The following is a 19,414-nucleotide window of genomic DNA, read 5'->3' on the forward strand; positions in this document are numbered from 1 at the left end:
TGATAATTATTTGTGTTATTTGTTTATAAAGGTGCAAATCTAAAATGTTTCACACAAGAAAATAAATAGGGTTTTCTTGAAGCGTCATCTGACTGGTGTACGCTCACTCGATGCAAAGAATGAAAATCAGACAACGGAACACACTTTTATCATGCTTTACCAGTGGAGAAAAAGGGAGACCGAGTATTTGAAAGGGAATTAATTATAGACCACACTCTAAAAACTCACTAGTATCAGTCTAATTTACATAAAACTAGTGGTCAAGCTGTGCATCATCAAGGCCAATATACTGGCCAATATACAATATTTGGGATTTTTTTAATGAACAGCATTGGCTGTTAAGTTTTCTGTTTGACCGATAAGTGTCGTAAGCAGGACTTTTGTCAGCCCTGAGAACCCAGGGCTATACACACACACACGCACACACATAGGCTTCTATCGGCCATCGGTCACCCTGCTCTCTAAGATATCGGCATCAATCTTCAAAAAAAACCTTTAGCAGTTGACCATTAGAAAGGTGATCATGCTTATCCATGTCAATACTTTTTTTTTTTTATTAAAAAAACTAAAGCACACAAAGAACTGCTTCTTTGTGTGAAGCAGAAATAACTCTAGCTAAGTAACTACTGAATGCACATTTAGGCAAAATGTATTTGTCTACAGTTGTGACTTGCCTGTAAATCAGATCAAATTTTATGCTCAGTTTATGCAGAAATTCAGGTAAATCCAACGGGTATTTTTTTCCTGCAACTGCATATATCCTGTCATATCTTCATGATTCATTGGCGCATCCCTGACACAACAACATTACTGCCTCTCAGTGTGAGTTTCTCGTTTCCAGAATGCTTCATTAATCATGAGAAATAAAAAAATCTGTATTACTACGCCCTCAGAAGTTGTCTAAAGCACGAATGTGTGATCCATTTTTATCACTTGCTATGAAATTTGTGCAATTTCCGGCATAAACTAGGTAAAATATGACAGAGAAAGAATAAATGAATGTAGGGAAACGCAGAAAAATGGATTTCAGGCGGCCCTAGAAGTGATTACGTGCAACAAGGTACACTTCAGCTTCTTCATGTGGAAAGAAAGAAAGGGATGGAGAGCGATGGACACAGAAATAGAGAGAGATATCAGAGTCGAGGGGGTCAAAATCACAAGAGCAGAAATAAAACTCCAGTGGGTGCGATTCAGCCCGAGGTGGGGGAACCAGAGAGCAGGAGAGGAGGAGAGAAGCACATGAAAGTATAGACACACTTCTCGGTTTAAAAAATGCATGCTGACAGAGGAAGAGCGCGTGAGAGAGCCACATGAAAGGCTGGAGTCACCTCTCTGTTTGAAAAAGGTCTGCTGACACGCCATCAAACCCACCGAAAGAAGTGACAGTGGATTGTATAGCAACAGAACAAAGAGCAGCATGTGTGGATGTGCCTTTATGCGGGTGTGTTTGTATGAAGTTACAAGCGAGTTTCTGTCCTGTTGTGTTACATCTTACTACCAACCCTCTTTTTCAAGTCCTGAAGTGATTACACAGCACTTCCCATTTTCTTATTGAGAAGAATAATTCTCCAAGAGTATCCATGGTTACGGTTCAGATAGTGGAAAACTAAACTAAAAAAAAAAAAAAATCTGTATCTGGCTGCTACCAATTTAACACTTGTACACCGTGTGTGTGTGTGTGTGCCAGAGGATTTGCTTAAGTACTGTGTAACTAAATGTTCCAGTAGTGTAGGTTTTTGAATATGTATAATCTGTGAGTCCGTAGAGATAGCTCTGAGTTGTCTATGATTTTAATATGCTCATTCATAAACATTTACACTGCAGTCCTCTACTTTGGCTGAAGCCAGCAGAAGAAGTGTGAAAAATAGCCTGGAAAGGATTTAAGTTAACATTGCGTGAGTCGGAGTTTAGCGTTTTCTCGAGCTGTGAAAGATGTAATCACATAACAGTTACTCACAACTTTTAAGTCTCCTTCTACAGAAGCATCTCGCTGTGGCTGCTTCGTTATGAACACCAGGGTTTAATGTATCTAATACTTCATTTTAAAATGGGCCGGCAGATCAGTGGAGAGTACTATGCTCTGTGAAATATAGAAATCAAGGTCATGTTTTTAAATACATGATTAAATGAACCAAATGAGATCTGTTTGGGTGGGCGAGAGACATCAGGGACTATGCGAGTAGTGTGTAAGAATGATTGAGAGAAATAGGACATTTGTGTGTAGAGCCTATAGATGAAATGAACAGTTAAAATCAAAATTTTTTTGTTTTCAGAAAAACAGTCAGATGTGTAACAGGTTTATGAATACTCATTCTATACGTCATATGTATACGACTACAGAAAAGCGTAGGGTCTGTAAGATTTTTAAATGTTTTTTAAAGAAGTAAAAGCTGCATTTATTTGATCAAAAATACAGTAATATAATAAATATTAGTTATTTTTCAATTTAAAAGTATATTTTAAAATGTAATTTATTCCTGTGATGGCAAAGCTGAATTTTTAGCATCATTACTCCAGTCTCCAGTGTCACATGATCCTTCAGAAATCATTCTAATGTGCTGATTTGCTGAAACATTTCTTATTATTAATGTTGAAAACAGTTGTGCTACTTAATATTATTTTGTGGAAATTGCAATACATTTTGTTTTGTTTTTCAAGATTCTCTGATGAATAAAAAAGTTCAAAATAACAACATTTATTTGAAATAGAAATTTTCTGTAATATTATAAATGTCTTTACTGTCACTTCGGATCAATTTCATGCATTTCCTTGCTGAATAAAATTTACAATCTTACTGACCCCAAACTTCTGAACAGTAGTGTATAAAAGCAAAATTGTTAAGCCTGAGAAATGTGGCATGTAAAAGTACAGAAACAAAAGTAAATATACCTAGCAGACAAGCTACAGTATGAGTCTTATTTAAATCCTTATTTAAGATATTTAATCACATGAGTAGGCCTAATAATACTGTTAACTGATCAAACTTCTGTCACAACACTCACAAAAACAAATATATAATAAATAAACATACTTAACCCCAAAATGATTCAGTACCTGGTCAAATTAAAGATACAAATCATCAGTTTATGAATTCAAGGTTTGATGCGTCTGGGCATATAATAATACATATAAAATCTTGAATTTGAGTCTATATGGGGTCCAAATGTCCAACAGTCATTTCTAAACGCAGCGTTACAGCCACACACACAGAACTTTTTATTAGTTTTCAGCTCAATTTAAAAGAAGCGCTAATCTAAATCAGTTCTTTTCTAGGAGACAGAGTGACCTGGAAGTGTCGCCGGAATTATTTCAGTCATTTCATCTATAAGTGGGAAAGTGTTGTAAAATATTGTTAGTGTGAAGAAGAAAATATGAGCAAGAGCGTGTGTGGCTTTATGTCACTCTGTTAGATCTATCTGTGAATGTGAGTGGGCATAGCCTCTGGTATGGCTGTCTTCAGTGAGCTAATTATACAGCAACCTAAATATTTAATGCCCATCAGTCTTTCATTAGCAACAATAACATGTGCAATCAGTGCAAAATAACAGTGATGTCTGAGATTCAAGCTGGCACCTGCCATGCAACGTGCCACCCAGAGAGCCCATCAACCACAGCAAAGCAGAGAGAGACAGACCCCCAACCACAGTGCAAAGACAGAGAGAGACACTCTTGTTACAATGCAGCAAGACAGACAGACCCTTGACTACAATGTAGAGAGAGAGAGATACATTGTAAATTTTATTCTTCCCTCCCTTTTCCTAATTTTACATTGTTACTGCTGTTCACTGTTTTATCTGTATGCAGCTCAGCTGTAAACACTTTGGCAATGCGAATGTACAAATATTTGTCATGCCAATAAAGTACCTCAAACCTGAATACTGAGAAAATCTCAACCAAAACGAGAGAGAGAGAGAGAGAGAGAGATTTGTTCATGTTAGGGGGTAGTAGAGGCACATTAAAAAAAGAGATCAGTCACAGTATAGCAGGAGTGAAACAGAGAGCTGGAGAGAGAGAGAGAGTGATTGTTATTAAAGGCTATGTAAGGTTGTTCTTTTTGTTGGCCGTTGTGAATTGAATCATTTTTTCCTCATTGTTAACATATGTAAATTTCTGTCACTGCTGCTGCTGCAGGCCTTCAGTTCTGCTCACCGTTAGAGGACGAGAGAACAAGCCTCTCTCACACACACACACACACACACACACACACAGAGAGATTCTACCCACAGACACTCCTCTGTATTTCTCACTCTCTCTCTCTCTCTCTCTCTCACAAACACACACACACAAAAACATACAAACATAATGGCAGAGTCAGAGAAGGACACAAGGAACAAGACTGCTGCAACACACTAACATAGTTTTAAAAACACATACACATTTGTTTTCCTGTCATGGTGACAAGGGTGTCATGCACTTTTTTTTTTGAGGGGTCCTGGCGTACTTGGTGTCCTAGACAAGATGAAACATCACAAAAAAAAATAAGAAAAACATCAGAGTTATTATTTATAGGACATTCTTCTAGCAATGAGGCATTAATCAAAATCAAAAATTTATTAATCACAAAGGAGGCATTAAATGGATCAAAAGTGATCGAAAGACATTTATAATGTTACAAAAGATTCAAATAAATCTATTTCAAATAAATGCCATTTTAACATTTTAACTTTCTATCATAAAGAATCCTGAAAAAATGTATCACAATTTCCACAAAAATATTAAGCAGCAATAATCAGCGTATTATAATGATTTTTGAAGGATAATGTCACTGGAGTAAGAACTGATGAAATGACTGATGAAATTTCAGCTTTGCTATTAGATTAATAAATACAATTTTAATACAAATTAAAAAAAGAAAGGTTATTTTAAATTGTAAATTGGCAAGCATGAAGACTAAAAACATTGTAAAAAAAATCATATACTATATAAATATTAAACTATATATTTTAAACTTTTTTTATATGTAATATAATATAATGTAATGTAATATTATATTATATTATATAATATTAGCCATATTCGCTCGGACAAACCAAATATGAAAGTTTAATTTCTGCCACAGTGCTTTAGAGAAACACTTAAAAGAAAACTTTTTAAAAACTTTTATTATTATTATAATTTTATTTATAACGCTGCATTCAAAATCCGCTTGGCTCAAACATCTGAGGGGACATATGCTTGTTTGAATTAGCATGACGCTTCTGATTTTTACAGCTCCTGAGCTAATAATATTTCTGACCTCTACCCATATACCAAACCCTCACACAATATTTATACTTTACAGACATTAATTGTCCTTTATAAAGCCATTTTCCTCCTGGACACTGTTGGCTGCTCCCCACATTGCAGCTGATTTCAGGTTTTACTATCCTTTTGGGACATCTGGTCCCACACACACACACACTCGAGATCACTACACCATTCACCTTTCTTTGTGTCCCTTTAAACAGCTTATTCATGCCCAGGTTTCATCATGCTGCTCTCACAGTGCTCTCTACAGACTCTTTTTATCACAATTCCTTTTGTTAAATATTTTACTCCAACTGCTCAACACTCTTTCACCCCCATCATCTCCCACCGTCCTCTGCTGAACAGAGGTGAAGGACAGACACTTCAGGAGAGGAGGGCACTCCAAATAAGAGGGTTCTGTTTTCCCTTCATCTTGATTTACTGCCTCTCTCTCTGTTACACCGCAGTTTGGAGCCATGGGGGCACAACAGCCTCCTCAATCTCAATAAATAGGGTCAGGAAAGAGAGAAAGATGGGCCCAGTGAGGGAGAGACCGAAATTGTGTGAGAAATGTTGTGCAGCAAAAAAAATATTTATTAACCCTGAGAACATCAGGGGACAAAATAGCATGATGCAAAGAGAAAAGATGAGTGGAGCTGGGAATGAGTAAAGGAGAAGTAAAAACACACAGCGAGGTACAGTGTCGTTCCATGGCTGCCTGTTACATATGTGCCGGTGAGGTGTGATGAGGTAATTTACGGGGTTACACTTCAATAAACCCTCTCACCAAACATGCAAATGGGATGTTGAAAAGAGTGAAGGAGAAAAGGGAGGAAAGCGGCAGGTGGGGAACAGAATAAAAAAATGAATGAAAACTGTGGTTTTATTTTACAAAAGCTCAAAGAGCAATGAATGTGCGTTAGTTTCTTTATTCCTCAGCTACAGTGTTAATATGAGCAAATAGAAATGTTGTTGTACACTGAAAAAATAAGCAAAATTCATAAAAAATTCAGAGGAAGAAAGTGAATTGTAAATGTAATGTGAGGTATTGTGTAATGTGTAGTTGCAGCTGTAGATTCTGAAGTGTGTTCAATGGCATTGTAAAAAGACTATAAAACATGACTAATTTTTAAGTCTAAAAGACTGCAAAAATGCTACATTAAAAACTTGTTAAAGGTAAATTGCCTTACTATGTACGGGGGAAAAACTGTACAGAACCAACTTTACGTTTTATGTAAGTTTACAGTAAAATACTGTTACAGTAAACATACCATTTTTTAAAGTAAAAAAGAACATGTCATAATTAACAGTGAAAAACTGTAAAATGACATTCCCAGAATTCCCTGGGTGACACTTCACAATTAATGGTATTTCGTTTATATAATTGTGTTTTTAATCGTTTTTGTTATAATTTTATGTACATTAGGGTTTTATGTTACTACTTATGTTGCAATGTTTGTTGCATTTTTGCGTGTCTGTTACCATGATGGCATTTTGTATTTGTTTGTATGACACTGTGCTTCTTTTATATATTATTTGCCTCCACTCTTACATAAAAATTATTTTAAATAATTATATCTATACAAAGGTGCAGTAGATCATTTACATATGTCTTTCACACTTAAAAAAAATAGAAACTTGAATATCTGTCACCTTCAATATTTGTCACCTGGATAAGCAATATTTTAAAATGCAAGTTACTTTTTTTAAAGTTCTGCCACACACAGAGAGCTCAACACTACACTTCAAATGGTGACAATTATTTGGTGTTGAATTCCACGTGAATGAACTCCAGACATCACACAAAAAGTGACAACAAATTGTGTGAATAAACAAAATGCCATGACAGCCAAACAATTCAAAACATTTAGATTGTCCTTAAAATATTCATATTCACGCTTGAACTGAATTATTTAGTTTGGAAAGTACTATGTTTTCCCTCCTGAATTTACTGAACCACAAAATCAGTTTCTCAGCAGAATAAAACAGATATAATGTATGAGTGTGTGCAGGAAAGTTTGGAAGGTGACGGAAAGGAAGACAGATAAAGATAACAATGGTAGCTGAGGCATGTTATGAGGGGAGATGAATGCGAGGAGAGAGAAGAGAGAAAGAGTGCTGGAGGGGAAGAAACAGTAGAGCTTGAGATTTAAATTAGAGCATGAAGAGGTAGTGAGGGAAGAGTTTATAATCAGCGCTTATATTACAGATAGATGCACAGTATTAGTGCAGGACTGCATCTTCATGAACAGCGTTGTGGAGTTAATAAATAAAGCATCACTACTAACTATATTTTTCAGTAGTTTAGACAGTAGTTAAAAATACTAGTTTTTCCAGTGCAAAGCTACCAATAATAAGCAAAGTAGCATAAAAAAATGCTACCACATTGAATTGCACTAACAGGTTTTTATTCAAGTCAATTGATTTGTTCTTACAATTCATGTTAATGGATAGATTTTTTTTTTTTAAATCACAGATTTGAGTCTGCGTATCATTTTGCTTTTCACAGTAAATGTAGTGGAATAAACCCTCATTTTTAAGAGCCAAGATATGACTTTTATTTACACTGTTAAGTATGTTAAGTAGCTTCATTGCAGTTACATTTCTTTAGTCAGTGCCACCAGGGTTTCACAGAACTTTTTGCTGATTCTTGCAGCCCAAAATGACTGAATTCATTGTTGCTTTTCTCAAAATTGTGGTGATTTCTGACATTTTTATGTGTTGATTTGCAGTAAAAATCCTCTGATCATTATGTATTTATGTAATTAGTTTTAATGATATTAAGAGTAGTCACCTGCAGTTTTTTTTGTGTTTAATTACTCAAATAAATAGTGGTTCTTTCACTTTGTCTTACGCGCTTAAGGTGAAATGATCACTCGTGTAGCCGCGTCTCTCTCAAACAGTGCAAGCAAACAGTTTGGAAAGACAATAGGTTACTACCAAAGTTCCTTCTAATTTTTTTCTTGCTGAGAAAAAATTTTCTCTAATGGGCGGACATTTCGACCACCTGAGCGAAAACTTTATACCAGACCTGTACAGCGCGCACACAAAAAAGTGTCTAACTTTTCACTTCTTAATGTGCTATTTATATTTGATTTGACTCTTGATGTAACATAATGCTGCTTTGACTGTCGGGTAGAAGTCTGCTGCGGAGCTCGCCTCAGTGCAGGCTCGGCAGAAGTGCGCTTCGAGAGCGCATAGCGGCCACAAAGGGGGCTATAATAAGTAATAATAAGACAAACGTGGCAACTGATTGAACAGCAATAAATCTCGGACGGTTTCCTAGCTTACAGTATACTTAGCTATACAGTATATAATCAAAAGAGTAGCATGACTGTAGTTTCACTGCTTTAAAACATGAGCAGCTTGGCAAGCAACAGTTTCAAAGTATCCTTCCCAACACCAGATCTAAAATGAAGATGTCTATCTAAGTCTTTACCATCTACACCAGCTTTATACAGACTCAAGCTTTAACCCATCAAAACGAGCCCTACTACAGCTAAATGTCAAAACGCCATGTTCTCTTTGCAGTGTTCAGCACGGATACATCCAGCCTCACATGGATTCAACTTACACATCTGAAATAAAACTTTGAAGTGTGTAAAGAGGAAGAATAAGACAGAAAATTAAAGGAAAGAGGAAAAGGATAGGCTTACTACACTTCCGGAAGCGGTCGCTGGCCTCTCTGTGTCATTAAAATGAATCCACCTTGCGTGCTAATGCCTCACAAGGATAAATAATTCAGTGCGGGCACACGCTGATGGTGCAGGCTAATTAAAGAGCAGGCTGGCGGTGAGACGTCACCACCTCACACATTTGCACCACTTAACTTGGATTGTCGAACCCCATGGTCGTGTCCATAACGTGGCGGGACAGCTGTCTGGGCCTCACGGGGAGGCAAATGTCAATCGATGATGGAGGTCCCCGTGCGATCGCGACGTGCCCAGCTGTTTGCAATCAAACAACAGCATACTGTGAACACCACAACCTGCTTATTAACCCGAGGGGAAAACCATCAGAACATGGTGTTCAGGAAGAGTCAACTCAAGCGTTTGTGATGAATGCAAGGCACTTCAAAGGACTGTCCAGTCAGAAGCTCCCTGAGACTACGCTCACAGAACCTGCAAATTACTCCTGCCCCTGCCAGGCCCGAAACCACCTGCCAAGACAGTTACATTAGCTTTTCATTGTTTAGAGCCTTAAAACAAGTGCAAGGTGAAAACCGTCACATGCACAGGCCATATCAAGATTAGATAGAACTGAAATGGATGGTTAAATTAATACACCCCAAATTGTGAGTGTGCCCAATTTCCAGTGAGAAAAAGTACAGTGAAGGTTGTGCAGGAATGTTGAGTTTGTTCCATCTGTGAGGTCTCAGGCTTTTCTCTTGATGGTTAATCAATGAGACATATTGCTTTGGGTCAAAAATGGGAGCTAGGTGAACAACCACTGGACACTCTGTCCAACTAAGAAAGTCAGCTTGTGTAATTTAGCTATTAGATTCCACTGTTGAACTGGTGGGTTTTCTCACTGCCTACATAGGCAGCTCCCTCCTATGGCAGCATCTTAACTCAAATGGGATTGCCTTCTCCACAAAGGACACACTTAAAATGTATAGGGTCTCCACAACAAAGAAAAGCACAAAAAAAACTTTTAAAAATCTAGTTTAAAACACATATGCCAAGTTCATAAATGAGCTCTTTCTATATTTATTTTGGTTTCAAAGTTGAAATTTTATGACTCTAAAAATGTGATGTAATCAAGTAAAAAATAACCTAAATAATTAACCTTACATGTGAGTGTACATGTGTTAATCATTTATATATATATATATATATATATATATATATATATATATATATATTAATAATTAAAATAAATTTTTACAGTTTTAAAAATATTTACTACAATTGTCACTAATTATTAATTCATAAATGTCATTATGTTTTATGGGAGTCACACCACATGACATTTTACAACCTGAACTAACCTTGCCTTGTAATTAAAAGGGTCAAATTATCAGATATATTGACCTTGTCTTATTTATCTTAATAAGTTGTGTTAAAATATTTTTTCCCCTATAAAAAATTATAAAAGAATGCCAAACTACTTAATGTGGTTTTCTTTTCAAGAATTTAATTCTTCTGATGAGCCTTTTTAATTATAATTTCAGGCCAATTTCCCCAAATATTCCCCACAAAAAATATATATAAAATGTATTTTAATTCAGAAAGTCAAAATATGCTTATCATCGGAGAGGTTTATCAAATAAATTGCATGCTTAATGTATTTTTGAATAAAATAATAGATCTGCACAACAAAATTTGTGTAATTTCATTGACTATTTGACCGGGGGGAAAAAGGTATCTTACAATGCAGCATAATTAAATGCTTTGTAATAGCCTTTGCATAAGAAGAGCATCTAAAGAGAGCTTCAGTTTTTCTAAATCCTAGAAGCTTCACTGTATGATCCACTACCCCACATTTCATTTGCTTTTCAAGCCATTTCCTGCACCTTCTACAGCCTTCCTCTGAGTGGCTTGTCTGTTGTAAGGTGAGATGGTTGAGGCCTAACTGCGGAGACGTGAGAACCCGAGTTCATCCACGCTCTGTGCTCTTATGAAAGAGGGCTGCCATTGATTTTGCAGTGTGAAGGACTAATAAAGATGGATCCTTTTCAGAGCAGGGCTGAAATGAGGGCCTACAGGTGAGAGCCGCAGACAGGCACAGTCACTTGTCCTTAATGGAAGATTGATTTTAATTGTGACACCACCTAATTGGCCCAGTTCTAAACGAATGAAAACAGGGAAAAAAGAAATGGAAATGAAAAGCAGAGGGTGACCAATGTATTTTCTCTAAAGCAACAGCACTTCAAAAGTATTACCATGACTCAGAATGTTTTTTTTTTCTCTTCAACATTACGTCTTTCTTGAGAGGGTAAAAGGGATGCACAGGGATGATCATTACTGTCATGAAGAAAGCTTCAAAAAGGTCTGAAACAACATCTGCAGTCATTTTCTTTTTCCTTTCCAAAAGTTTATACCAGAAAAGGTTGCAATCCAGTTTTTGTTCTCATTTTTATTTTAAAAAAATTATCTCCAATGGTAGTACATTGAACCAAGCATGTTTCTTTTTTTTTATTTCTTTTTTTTTTATTTAAAGTGCACCCTTGACTTCTGACTGTGACACACTCAGACTTAAATATTAGAAGCTAAATGATCCCAAGTGTCGGAGGAAATGGGTTGTAATGAAATCTTTCGTGCAAATGGCTCAGCAGAGCTTGAGGTTTTATTGCGCTTTCTGAATCAGATCAAACCACTCTCAGAAACTGATCACTTGTTGGGACTCAATAAATAAGTCTAGCAATGCTTGAACAAATCAAGACTGTGAAAAATACAGTGGTAGCTATGCACATGAACACACACATAGAGATTCTTGGACATTTTACTTATGAATCAGAGATAAAAATGTAATTGAAACCGTTTTACCGACATACTGGAATATAATACAAACACTGTTTTTGATTTTGAGTCTACTGTTGGTTTGAAACCATGTAATTTAGACACTTTTTATTTTGTGCATCATCCATCAGCATTTTTCCTTTTATATATTTCAAGTGTTATTCTTGGTATTCTCATCAATCAAACCAAGTATTTCTTTTATGCTTTACTCAGCACAGTGTGGCTCGGTACAGCACAACAATGCACTAGAAACTAGTAAATATGCCATTTGCAAGCCACACCATTCATCAAATTTTGCATACTCACATGCAGCACAGCAGATTATCAACTCAGGAACACAGTGGGCTATAAGAAGGACATTGAAATGCATTCCCCAGTGTCCTTAAAAATCACTGAGCCAGGAGTTTTTTTAAAATCTCTTTCACATATGGACCCAAATGCTTACGCACAAATACACCTGACAAGCTCTTATTTCAGATCAATACAATCGATCCTGCTTCCAGTGGACCAATGAACTAGAACTGATGTCATATTTGTGATGTCGACTTTTCGGTGAGGTAATTTCATTCTTGCCGTTCGCTGCACAATACTGCACTCAGCAACTGTCGATCTGGGGGGCTCGTGAACTGTGCGCATTTCCGAACAATACATAACTCGAATGAATCTAACAAGGGCTTGAAGAACAAACCACACTAAGCTCCATTCAGTAAAGAGATCTAGCGATTCTCTCTTCACTGCTGCCAGAAACAGCTCTGCTAGAGATCTCTCTGACATTACAGTAAAGCTGCTTTTTCATCCCCGCTGTTGAACCCTTCTCATGTCCTCCTGTGCAACAATCACAGTTTTACTTCCTTGCTTGGCCTTTCCAATTTCAGCGAATATTACCTTGCAGGAGGTTCTCCAAACAGGTAGAAATAAATCTGGTTTATATTGAGGGATATTCTCACAGAATCTTTTTTGGCACAATTACATAGACCTGTATCAGTCCAGGCAGGGCCTCATATTTGAGACACTGTGAGATCCTACTAGCTTTGTTGTTTATTCCAAGTAGGCTATATTCATCTTTTCTATCTCCACAGAAGCTGTTAAGACCAGCATGATCTTCCTGTAGTAATGGTGTGAACGTGTGAAGTAATGTGACTTAACTAATAACAACTGGCAGGTTATTACAGGATATGAATGAGGATATTAAGGAGCTGCTGCCTACTGTTAACAAATCTGCAGAGCTTTATTGCTGTTTTATTTTTTAGTGCAGTGTAAACTCTCCTAATGCTTTTGGACACCAATGCCTCTCCCAATATTTGTAGCCCAGACAGAAGTAACAATAGTCCACTGCCATGGCAACAGAACAGGCTGATGTCAAAGCAGCTGCTGCCGTGTGCATTCAGACTCTGGATAGGTGACCGTAATGTCAATTAAGCATCAAAAACTCCAAAGGCCAGAAAACATGCACATATGTGTACCAGCAACCAAAGGTGGACATCAACCTTGTAAAGTTGGATAGAGCTTGGCCAAAAGCTGTCGTTGTTCACAGAGACACATCTATTATGTCAAAAAAGGTTTGCTAAACCTGTGAAGAGAGGTCACGCACTGTGGAGATTACATAACGCCTCTAGTTTTCAGAGTTTATTTAAAAATATGATGTTAAAAGGATTGCTCACCCAAAAATTAACGTTCTGTCATTATTTAATCACCCACCATGTGATTCCAAACCTCTATGGTATTATAAAGAACAAAATTAGAACTTTCGAAGAATATACTGATCACATAGACTATATGCTTGTCATGTTTTTTGTTGTTGTTGTTGTTGTTGTTTTTAAGCTTTCAAGGAATCAAAAATAAAGCATAAGCACCATAAAAGCATCATAAAATTGATCTGAGCCATAGACTGCAATGTTCCACCAAATTGTGCAGTACAGCTTCCGACAAGTTCTGCCTCAAGGTCCTTCCTCACTTCCGTTTGTCTCTTTTCTTTCACTTCCTGTCTTCTAGTCTGTGTGGAGACGTGCTGATATCGCGTTTGGTCTCGTTCTGTAACGCGTATCTTGTCAGTGTCTGCGCTTGCTTGGCCATTTGTTGTGGAGAAAATAAGGAAAGTGTGTCCAGCTGAATTAATGTAGTATTTTTTTAGAAGGGTATAAAAAAAGCTTAGTTTACCATGGCAACCGTCGCGTGAAGGCCTCCTCGTGTGAAGACCGAAGAGTGTAAAGACCATCGACTCTACCGTGCGACTCCACCGTGCAGGGACACCGGCAAAGGATAAGTATCGCTTTTTATTTCTCCTCTTTCCTATTACTTGTTTCGCTTCTGTTTCAGTTTTTATAACCATTTCTTACTATGTGTAAGTAAGTTGTTGTTTTTTAGCATGTGTGTTTGGCAGTGTTATTTTTTAGGATTACTGATCAACTACTGTCATTTGATTTGTATTATTTGTATTTTAATTATTTTAATTTTAGTTAAATTATGTCTGAATTTATTATGTCTCTATAGGTCTTTTATTAACAAGTCAAGCCACAGTTGATCTTCACGAGTTCAGTCAAGTCACAGTTGATCGTCATGGGTCAGGTCAAGTTACAGTTTCTGATCATGGGTCTAGTTGAGTCACAGCTGATAGTTATGATTCTAGTCAAGTCCCAGTTGATTGTCATGGGGCAAATCAAGTCACAGTTTATGATCCTTAGCCTTAGCCCTAGTCATTTGCCTTAGCCTTAGCCCTAGTCATTTGCCTTAGCCTTAGCCCTAGTCATTTGCCTTAGCCTTAGCCCTAGTCATTAGCCTTAGCCTTAGCCTTCCCGGTTTCTGATCTTCGCCTGGTTCCCTGGATTCACCCCTTTTGTCTTGCCCCTTTTGATTCTGTCTGCCGATCGTCGACCTGTGCTAGCCCTAGGACTATTCTTGTGTTTTGCCCACCATATACCTGTTTGCTCTCATCTGACCCATGCCTGCTGTATGACCACGTCTCTGCCTTTGTCTTCTCCACAATAAAGCCTTGCAGATGGATCCGCAAGTCTCACGTCTCGTCAGCCCCGTAACATAGTTGCTTTTTTGGTGTTTGGCTTAGTGTTATGTTAGAATCATTATTATACTCTTATACCTTTTGGTTCTTTAATATTTTGAATTGTTTTTAGCTTCATTTTTTGTTTTTCATTTAAATGTTAAGTTTTGAAATTGTTGTACGCATTTGTCATTTTTATTTAATTTCTTTATTTTTAAAATGTGTATAGGTAGTATTTATAAAGTTTTAGCTTTTAGTTTTGGATCTGTTTTTGGTTGTTTTAATACTACAATTGGTTGCTTCTGTTGTCCTCATTTGTAAGTCGCTTTGGATAAAAGCGTCTGATAAATGACTAAATAAAAAAAATAATAATAATAAATAGTCAGTTGTCCACTCCAATAATAGCAAAAGATGTCCCCAAAACACTACCTTTCAAAAGCCTTTTTAAGAAATTAATACTTTTCTTTAGCAAGAACACATAATATTGATTAAAGGTGACAGTAAAGACTTGCATTGTTACAACAAAACCTATTTCAAATAAATGCTATTATTTTGAACTTTCTAATCATAAAATAAATTAATTAATAACATAAATCCTGAAAAAAATGTATCACAGATTCCACAAAAAATATTAAGTAATTAACAACTGTTTTCAACACTGATAATAAGAAGAAATATTTCTTGAGCACAAAATCCATATATTAGAATGATTTCTGAAGGGTCACGTGACACTGAAGACTGGAGTAATGATGCTGAAAATTCAGCTTTGCCATCACAAGAATAAATTACAATTTAAAATATATTAAAATAGAAAACCATTTTAAATTGTAATAATATTTCACAATATGTTTGATCAAATAAATGCAGCCTTGGTGAGTATAAGGGACTGACCTCAAATTTTTTGAACAGTAGTGTATATCTCAAATCTCATACATATTCTGTGCACTGCATTCAGTGACGACACATCTAACATCAAACTTAAAGTTAGCAAAAAACACTTCTTTTTGGTTGATCTATTAGCAACAATGGAGTTTGGAAAAGCATGAGGGTGAGTAAATGACAGACTGTTTATTTTTGGTGTGAACTCTTCTAGTAATTCCCATTCTGCTACACTTTTCTCACATTCCAATCTGGATCCCAAATGCGAACAAAAAGCTAAAATAGGTCTATTACATGCCTGCCTACAAAAACCCATAAATGCACTCCATTTACTCAGAAGAGGATATTCAGGCCCGCAGAGGACCGTGGGAAGTGTGTACGGTGGGAGTGTGCGCTGATGTTATTCATAGTTCACTGGGCTGTTTAAGGGCACATCCCTATTCGCTTTCAGGTGATGGAGGGAGTCGGATCGTCCCAGTCCTCACACTATGAAGGTTACACAAGAGAAAACAAAACAAACGAGTAGAACTTCATCTAATGGGCAGAGACAGAGTAAGGTGGGCGTAACAGCGATAAAAAGCTCATATTGTCTGCAAAGCAAAATCACATGTACGATCACTTCAAGCGTATCAGGTTACTTGACCGGCAAACAAACAACAAGCTTAAAGCCTTTTAAGCCTAAACAACTGTTACAGATTCATTCCAAATGCTCACTCATGCTCACACACACTCACACAGGAATAAAAATACTCACAGAATGAAGCGGACCTTGTCAGGAACAGGATGCCATGGATTGCTGTGGTAACAAGTGAACGCAGTCCTCCGGGGAATCGCAACACGTCTTCTAGGATGACAGGTTGAAAGTCACAGAAATGGAGTGGTGTGGAGAGTCTCAAAGGAGAAGGTATTCCAGCTAGAAATTATCCATCTGAGAGCCCTTCACAAGCTGTGATTCTTATAATAATCCATTTGATGGGACAAAAGTCGTTTTTTTTTACAAAGCTCAAGCACTCAGAGGAAAAAGAACCCCACCAATGGGCACCAAAAATATGGTGACAAAAAAACTGAAGTGTCACTGTTATTTATTTATTTATTTTTTGCTGTATCCGTTCCTCTCTCTCTCGCGCACTGTTAATGTTGACCCTCCCGGCTCCAGCACAAAAATAGGAGGGAGCGGCAATAATGGCCAATTCTCAGAATTCTGCACTCTAAGAGACAATCACATGCTCCTGCATGCACATTCACACACAAACGTACTCTCCTGTGCACACTTAGAGGCTTCGATTATGCATTGCCGTCTAGCTGCCTCTTCCTGTCAGCCCTCGGCACAAACTCTCATCCACTGCTACACAGGCCTTCTAAGTCTTGCATAGACACACTCCAACTCAAACGTTCCAAGACCAGTCAGCGCTTTTACCCTGCTTTCCTCTGTCACCTCACTCTACCTTACACGTTGTTGCTTTTAGTTTCACAGAGAATCGTTCCTCAGGCCCACCTGCCACATTTGATGAAGGGGAGCATCGACTTGAGCAAAGAAGCTAGAATATATTCAAAACATATAGTGAAAGATATGAAATCTCAGAGCAAAAATCCTCTAGAATAAGTTGTGCTCAAGTGTCTGGGAGGATGAACTGATTATGGAGCCCAGCGCTCGGGTGGAGACGTGGAGAGCGGCTCACACTCTGTTCTCCAGCACCCTCATCAATCCAGCTATCCCTCCAATTCCCACGGCTCCTCCCTTCAGGAGTTCAGAAATGAGCTTTGGCACGCCAGACACTCCCTCTCTCATAGGAATAGCACCTCTAGGATGGAGGCAGGTCGAGTTATGGCTGCTCCGACGTCCGTGGAAGCAAACAGAGCCGCAGATGACGCCAGAGAGGAGGGGCGTCACATCTGTCGCCACTCTGAGAATTTCCTCATCAGAGTCTCGTGGCCTTGCGTTGCTTAAGACCTGAGGAAAAACAGTGAGAAATATTCATGATCAATTATTCATAATGCTGTAGTACAGACGACAACCTTCAATACTGTTATGACTGCTCTAGTACGAGGGAGTTTTGAAATACCATACCAATTCTTTTGAACTAAAACCACAATCTCATTATAGTACTTCCCGGCTCACATTATATTTTCACAATAGTAATTCAGTCACACCATGCATTTATATTACAGTCTATAACAGCGAGTGTACTGTGTCAATGTAATTAATGTAATGTTATTGAATGGATGTGCTCAAACGTGACAAGTCCATTACATTGCAATCAATATCCAATCAAAACACAGCCTCATTATCATTCAATAAGACCAGTGAAGTACTGTATCATGACTGAACTGACATTAGCTACTACTAATGATGTCTAACTAGGAATGTCAGGGACAAATAGTCATGTGTAACACTATTTACTTCCTTAATGAATGTTCCTGCTCTTATTGTGAATGATTCATTGTTAAAAAATGTATTTTAACCAAAAAGACATGTCTTTCTTTTGCTGTTGATGCGACTATCGGATATATTAATCAATAGCCACATAACTAGTTAGGCATTGTTTTAGCAAACTAGCATTAAAATTTGGCTTCATTCTAACATCTAACGTACTTTTCATGATCCAATCATTTGCTGCTGGATGAAATGAATTCTCGCCCTATACTTTTGCACATTGAATATCAAGTTTCACTCAAAAAAATATGTCATATTAAAAATGAAAAATCGGTTGTGAATGGCCTTTCACTTAGATTAATAATTAAATTTGTTATACATGCTGGAAAGTACTGGCATATTCAAATTAAACTGAATATTTACCAAGGCTGCAAACAAACACACAATAGACAAGGGATTTGTAGCAGATTCATCTGGACCTGGCCATGGGTTCCCAGAATGACTAATTGTAGATGGTCGTGTCAAATAACAGCCTCATCAGAGCTTAAAACTCTCTGGTGAGACGGACTGTTCTATAAATATGAAAGGAGAAGGTAATTAAAGGTGGATCCCAGGCGTGGAGCTGTTCTATCCAGATTCTTATTTCCATAAAATTCTCCATGTCATGCTTTGATTATGAGGGTGCCTCTCTCATCAGCAGGACTGATATAAAGGGGAGGAGGAGGAGAGGAGAGGGGTGAAGGGAGACAAAAAGAGTGATGAGAGACAGGAGAGGAAGTGACATGGATGGTGGCAGAGTGAGAATGAGATGTTAAAAAAGGACTGCATTAAAGAGATATGCTCTGTTAAAGAAAAAAAGAGGACAGGAGAGGTCGCAGAGAGGTGTAGAGACAAAGAGGGAGAGACAAAGAGAGACAGTGGGACAGTGAGAGACGGGTAGAAACAGAATAAAAGAATAACTACTGGGGAGCTCAGTTATGCAGCTCTTGCAGCAAAATTCATATTTGAGCAGCACACCCTCAGAAACCAATTACAGATTTAACCCTTAAAGTGTAGGAACATAAAAAATTATATTTATAACTAAAACGTAAGATAAAAAGAATGTAATCAAAACATTTTTTTTTCAGAATATAGATTTATTTGTTTTATATAACAGTATGTACAGGTATCTCCCATGAAAATACCATAAAACATATGAACATTTACCTCAAAGTCAGTGGTATTCTCAAAGCATGCTGCCTTGTTACTTTTAGATAAAGATGATATGTTATACCAAGTAACTTTACCTGAGTATTTGCAAGGACTCGTTTTCAATGGTTTTTAAAATAATAATTAAAAAAAAACAAGTGAACCCACTCCTCATTCCACATAATTGGATGATACCTTTTAGCACATTTCAAGGGTAAAAGAGCCCATTGTCAAGTGCCAATAGTGTATTGATGTACAGAGCACATCTCACACAGAAGTCACTTTCAAACC

The 19,414-nt window shown here is 37.3% G+C and overlaps 1 protein-coding gene across 1 annotated transcript in view; it reads right to left on the minus strand.

The window, feature by feature from the left end:
* The window catches only part of LOC107582117 (glutamate receptor ionotropic, kainate 5-like), a 55,451-nt gene extending 37,944 nt beyond the window's left edge, over positions 1 to 17,507 (minus strand). The window contains exon 1 of the mRNA XM_016267854.1: positions 16,316 to 17,507. The gene's annotated coding sequence lies outside the window, so the exon portion shown is untranslated. The remainder of the gene's footprint in view (positions 1 to 16,315) is intronic.
* Between the last annotated feature and the right edge of the window lie 1,907 nt (positions 17,508 to 19,414).

This window comes from Sinocyclocheilus grahami, unplaced genomic scaffold, assembly GCF_001515645.1.
Source record: "Sinocyclocheilus grahami isolate Dianchi unplaced genomic scaffold, SAMN03320097.WGS_v1.1 scaffold40.1, whole genome shotgun sequence".
Lineage (NCBI taxonomy): Eukaryota > Metazoa > Chordata > Actinopteri > Cypriniformes > Cyprinidae > Sinocyclocheilus > Sinocyclocheilus grahami.